Below are 6,333 nucleotides of genomic sequence, written 5' to 3' on the forward strand. Positions count from 1 at the left end.
TTGAATGTACACACAAAGGTTTGTGATATTCTGCAAGTTCTTCCATACAATGGCTTTAACAACAGGTCTGTTTCTCATATGTGTATTTTATTAAGCTTTAGGAGGATTAACCAAGATTCTCAGTTCTTGAGGAAAACAAGGCATGGCAACAGCGAGGTCTCCAGCCTTCATTCCAACACACTTGACTGCTGAATCCTGCCAGGGTGAGTCATGCCCAACATGGGACATGGATCCCATCCCGAGAAGGAATAAAACACTGCATCATATTAAATCTGCATCCAATTACTTAGGTGTGAATTCAAAGGGTGTGTTTTTATCTCAATGACAGCTTCTAAAAACGACTGTGAAAGAAATCTTGCACTCTGGATGGTGTTTTATCCATCCAGACCATGACCACCACACGTTTTCAGTTGCCAGAGGCATGGCCAAAGCAACCTTCTGAAGAACCACTGTTGCGCCTCCAAGAAGAAAACATTCCCATGGTATTTAGGGCAATTTCATACTTGTACCACTGAGCATCAGTAACACAGACAACCTGCTGCACAAACAGGCACTGACTGCCCAAAATAACCTAGGAAAACATCATGTGAAGCCACACTGGTACACTGCTGTAGAGCCACAATACATACAGATGTTTTAAGATGCAAAACTAATTAAATCTCCCTTTTTTGGGTCACCCTACCATTTTTTCACAATAATTCAGAAAAAAATGCAATTCAGCAAATTACATATGTAATACATTCTGAACACTTGATTATATGCAAACCTATACACACACAAATATTTGAATCAAAGTTGCTTATCCAAGATCTACTTACTTTGGGATTTATGTATCACAACTGTTTGTGTTCTTTGCTTTGACCCTAAAAAAATAATTAATCGAGAAAAAATACAAACCACCCTTAGTGCCTGGCTTTGCCTGTTTTCCTCCAACTTCTGCATTTCATCATTAGTGTTACATACTTCACTGTTAATTTTAGACATTCCTCCAGTTCTCATTTGGACATCAAAGAGCTACTCATACCCAAAATACCAGCAATCTGAAATACTGGCTTCCCTACTTATTGTCATTTATAACTTGAAAAGATCTTTGATTTCTTGCCTACAGGAAATACTGCCGATCAAAAATAAAACATATATATGCTCCCATGAATTCCTATAGATGGGGTCCAGGATTTAGGATAATGGACTGGAGACATGATTTCAGATTTACATTTCCTACTCTGCCTGGCACTTCACACGTTTATTTTTACTTTCACATCTGACATGCAGCAATATGGCCAGCTAAGGTGTACATTTAAGACATCCTTTGATATAAATCCATGGAGAAGTGAAATTCACACTGGGTTCTGTGTCCTTGCAGCACTCTGGCCCCGCTTCCCCACCGATAACTGCTCCGCTTATGGATGGCTGGGGGCAGCCCAAGGCTGGCTCTCCACAGCCCCTTGTTAACAATTCTGCCACCAAAGATTAAAGTGATTTCCCTGCTTTACAAACTTGGTGGAGAACATTTCTCACATACAAATGGGAAGAAAAAAAAAATGGTAGCCAGCATTTTTTCTTTTCTGAAATGCCTGCTACATGAGTTCCAAACAGCTTTGAGTTTATATTTAGAGTTTGCTCTTCAATTTGCAATTCTTTTTTTTATTAAAAATAATAGTACATTACACAACTAATTCCAAACAATGAGAGACTCACTCTGTTCAAGTCAGCAAGCCATTTGCTTTGGTTTTCTTACTACTCCCACTGCAAAACAGCTCATATGTCTCAAGCAGTGGAACAATCAAGATTAAGAAGCTATTCTTTATACTGGTATTATAAAATAGAATCATTAAACAGTTCAGGTTGGAAGGAAACTTAAAGATTATTTTATTCCAACTCCCTGGCATGGGCAGGGACATCTTCTGCTAGATCAGGTTGCTCCAAGCCCTATCCAGCCTAGCCCTGAACACTTACCACTACTATAACCAAGAATAACTCTCATACCACTAGAAAGTTTTAGTGTATTTCCCTACAACAGAACACTGTATATGTTACATTTGTGATCCCAACTTCTATAGAAACAGAAGTTACCACTTTCGTTTAACAGGTAGCATCTCAAGTCTACGGACAAGACAATTGGAACAACTAATCCAAGACAGTATTTCACGTTAAGCATTTGCTCAACAGCTGCAGGAGAAATGCCTTACCCCCATGGCTGTCCCAACAGTTACCACTTTCATTTAACCAGGTAGCATCTCAAGTCTATGGACAAGACAATTGGAACAGCTAATCCAAGACAGCATTCCACGTTAAGTATTTGCTCAACAGCTGCAGGAGAAATGCCTTACCCCCATGGCTCTCCCAAGCTGGACTATACGGAATTGTTTTGGATAAACACGTTCTGATCTTGCAAAGCCAAACAACAAGATGCATAGGTATTTCATTTATTTTCTGTAGTTATATTCCATCTTACAGACAGTAAGAATTGAAATACAGCAAATGGTGCCAGAACCACTTGCCCTCTCTATGTCAGGGAGTGCTTGGTGTTATCACAGCTTCCAACAATGATTCAGGTTTTGCACAAGGAGCTGATTCCAGGAGTCCTGAGTGAAGGAAAGTACACTAAACATGTGCTGTTTTGATGACAAAATCATCTGCTTGGACATTTCCACCAGTGCAGGGCATTGGTCAGAGACCACAAAACTTCGCTGCTTTGATCAAAACAGAAAGTAACAAACTCAATGCTGTAAATTGGAACAGAGGCCTAAAACGCTCAAGGCATATGGCTCTGAGCTATGGGCTCAAAGCACTTTGCAGTCACAGAGAGTAGAAAACATTTATAAAAAGCTAAACCAGGAACTTTTTGTTTTCATATTCTCAAATTTTATTGAGCAGGAATGTTTGAGGATAGTTTATTGCTTTTACCGGCCACTCTAAAGTGGGCCTCCAGCCAGCTAGGTCTTTAAAATATGTCTATATCTCTGGTTTTAAAACAACATTAAGGAAGTTGTATAATTTTTACACTGGTGTCTGAGTGACTTAGCAGCAAAAGTGACAGGTTTCAGCTGTAACACAGGCACTTTGCAAGGTACCAGCACCACTTTTGCAACAGCACCTGTTGCAGGTGGCACTGATCCTAAAGTAGGGATCCACAAGGGTTAACTAACAGGTGTTTAACTCAGAGCACATCCCAGGAGACTCAAGTGCAGGTGTACCAGAAATCAAACTGCATTTCATCAGCTGAGGGAGGAATTTGGTGCTGTTTGTAAAGCACCAACACCCTGAACTGAGCAGAGTTTTCACGCTAGGTTCCACCGTCACTATCTTTCATGAAAGGGGGAAAATGACCAGAAAGTTTGCAAACAAGTCAACTATAAAACATACTTGTGTATTGCTACAGTTGTAAATACCCAAGTGTTTACACTATACTGAGAACAACCTTCACTTTCACACAAACTAAAAAAAAAAAACAGGACCGATTTAAAATCCTATCTCCCCATCTCCCCTTAACTGATTTGTGCAACCTGGACTCACAGCATTTAAACTGACTTTAGTACACCTGGACTTCCAAGAAAGGGGAAAAAAGATGAGGCAAGAATACACTCCACACAAGGCCTTGAAAGCCTCAATTAAAATTCAATATTGTACTTTGTATAGAGGCTCTTTACATAAAAACCCTGTCATGGTTAAGATTTAAGGTTAACCAGGTTAATAGAATCCAATAAAATAGTTCTATCGAATTATGCCAAGCCATTGTTATAACCCACACTGAAATCTGCTATTTGACTTCACCTGACTATTAGGCTCAACTCTGAACCATAAATTAATCCTCAAACTATTTCCCATATTTCTTAAAAAAACAAAGTAGATGCTTTTACACCTTTAAAGGTTTCTCTCCTCTAGTGTGCTACTCCAGTTACTCCAGTCATGTGTTAAAAGATTTGTGCAGACCTGCCAAGTCCCATTCATCCCAGACACACTTTCCTGAAGTTGGGATGTGTTTACAAAGTATATTTAAGCAGCTCCTCTGCTGCAAAGTGTTCTCTTCCAGGGCATACTTAGCTTATAATAATAAAGCCGATTTCCTAAAATCCACACGTTTTGTACGAGTAGTGTCTTTGATATTTTTGTTTTCCTTCTTCTAAAAAGCTTGATGGAATGCCAAAGCTAAGAGTGCAATTTTTCCAGATAGCTTCACCAGCAGAACTGCTCACACGTATAAACAACTTTAATTTTGCTACTCGGAACCAAACTGGACACGGATTTCGCCGCTCCCTTGAACTACCCACAACAAGCAATCCCCTGCCCTGCACACCTTGGGTAACAAAACAAAAGGGCAAAAAGAAGAGTGTGGGTGCGCAGCAGCCTCCGCACGGGCACAGCGGCGGCGGCGCGGGGCCCCGCGGGCCCAGGCCGGGCCAGGCCGCGCTGCCGCTCTGCTCCGCCGCCGGTCCTGCAGCCGAGCGCCCGCCCCGCTGACCCCTTCCCTCCCTCCCGGCTGGCTCTCACCCCACCCCGAGGGCGCTCACCTCCTCCTCTTCCTCCTCCTCCTCACTCCCTCCTGGAGACCGTCGGCACCGACGCGCCGGCGTCCCGGCCCCTCCCTCAGCTCAGCGCCGGCCCCCCCTTCCGCCCCGCCGCCCGGGGACCCTCCCTGCCCGCGGGGACGGCGGGACGGGCCCCGGGGCTCCGCCGGGGAGAGCCCGGCTGCCGCAGCGGGGCACGGGCAGGAGGAGCCCAGGGAGACGTGAGGAGCGGGGAACAAACCGCGCGAGGAGAGCGCCGAGCCCCTTCGCAGGAGTTTTGGGAGCGGGGAGGGGTGGGAGGAATGAATAAGAAGGAGTTATGCACCAGGTGGGCTAAAGAGAAACAATTAGAGGGAAGATGGTTTTCTGGGAGAAGCAGCGGAAAAGAGTGACAATCAGGGCTGTTGCCAGTTAGACGTGAGTAGGAGGTGTGTGTTCTCTCCATAACTCAAGCCTTCTCAGGTGTTGCGGCTCCTGGGAGAGGCTGAGCAGGTGTTACCTTAGAATCATCATAGGTTCGTATAGTGGTTTGGGTTGGAAGGGACCTTAAAGAGTTCCTTGTTCCAACCTGCTGCCATGGCCAGGAACACCTTCTTCTAGACCAGGTTGCTCCAAGCACCATCCAGCCTGGCCTTGAACAGTTCTAGGGATGGGCCAGACATGATTTCCCTGGGCAACTTGTTCCAGTGCCTCACCACCCTCCCAGTAAAGAATTTTTTTCCTAATATCTAATCTAAACTTGTTTTCTTTGAGTTTGAACCTGTTCCTACTTATCCTGTCACAACATGGTCTTGTAAGTTGTCTTGTCTCATTTTTCCTGTAATTTCCCTTCAGACATTGGTAGGTCACAAGGAAAGCACCCCAAAGCCTTCTCTTTTCCAGGCTAGACCATCCCAATTCCCTCAGCCATGTGTCACAGGAGAGGTGTTCCATCTCTCTGACCAACCTGGTTGCCTCCTTTGGCAGTGTAACTGTTACAGACAGGTGTATCAACCCTCTTTTTGCCCCCACTGAGTAACAAACCTTCCCAGCAAAACTATTTTAGAGAAATGTTTTGTCCTGACTCAGTCTATCATGTTGCTATCTCTGGTATGTAGACAGAAACTTTTTTTTTTTTAATAGGAAGTCGAAATGAGTAACACCTGATGGAGTGACAAAGCAGAATTTCCAAAGACTACAGCTGTGAGAAGCATCAACACCAGTAACTTGAGGAACTTTGTATTTTTTTTCCCTACTCTGGCTAGTCAGTGATTATGAAAGGGTGACGAGAAGGCTGATTTGCATGAGAAATACTCTTAGGATAATGCAGTTTCACAAGTTCTTAGGTTCAAAAATCCTGGTAAAGTTGTTTTCCAATAGCTTTCCACTGTCCTGCGCCTCTGAATTCCTGACACTGCAAAGCTGTGGAAATGTGAAAACATCACAAAGGAGACAGTTCTTCATAGGTTTTACCTAGGCAGAAGTGGTAAGACCTGAAAATCTTTTCATATTTATCATGCACATATAAGTAATTTTATAAGGTTGTGTCTTTCAGACAGTGACAGATGAGGAGGCCTCCAGTCCAGCTGAATAATTTGCCCCTGGCATGTGCTGGAACGCAGACAAACAGGATGTTTTATCCCCAGTTTATGGATAGAAAAATTGAGGCAAGGAAGTGAAGGCATTTATTTTCCAAGTGTAGAAGTGCTCATTTGTAAGCAGGCAATTTAGGCCTGAACTTTTTTCTCCCTTTTTTTGAGGAAAAGGACCATGTATATACAGTTCCCATTGAAACTACACTTGAGGCACCCAAGCAGAAAGTCTTTGGCCATACTCTTTTGGGGTC

The 6,333-nt window shown here is 43.5% G+C and overlaps 1 protein-coding gene across 14 annotated transcripts in view; it reads right to left on the reverse strand.

Annotated features, from left to right (window-relative positions):
- GTDC1 (glycosyltransferase like domain containing 1) overlaps positions 1–4,713 on the reverse strand; it is a 200,190-nt gene extending 195,477 nt beyond the window's left edge. For 4 of the 14 annotated variants that reach the window (XR_005627498.1, XM_039709034.1, XM_039709866.1 and 1 more), the window contains exon 1: positions 4,512–4,708. The gene's annotated coding sequence lies outside the window, so the exon portion shown is untranslated. Of the gene's footprint in view, positions 1–4,511 lie in introns of all 14 variants that reach the window. The other 10 variants (XM_039708943.1, XM_039708668.1, XM_039709778.1 and 7 more) reach the window with 5 other exon arrangements.
- Positions 4,714–6,333: the final 1,620 nt, after the last annotated feature.

Source organism: Passer montanus, unplaced genomic scaffold (assembly GCF_014805655.1).
Source record: "Passer montanus isolate IOZ18808 unplaced genomic scaffold, ASM1480565v1 scaffold1, whole genome shotgun sequence".
Lineage (NCBI taxonomy): Eukaryota > Metazoa > Chordata > Aves > Passeriformes > Passeridae > Passer > Passer montanus.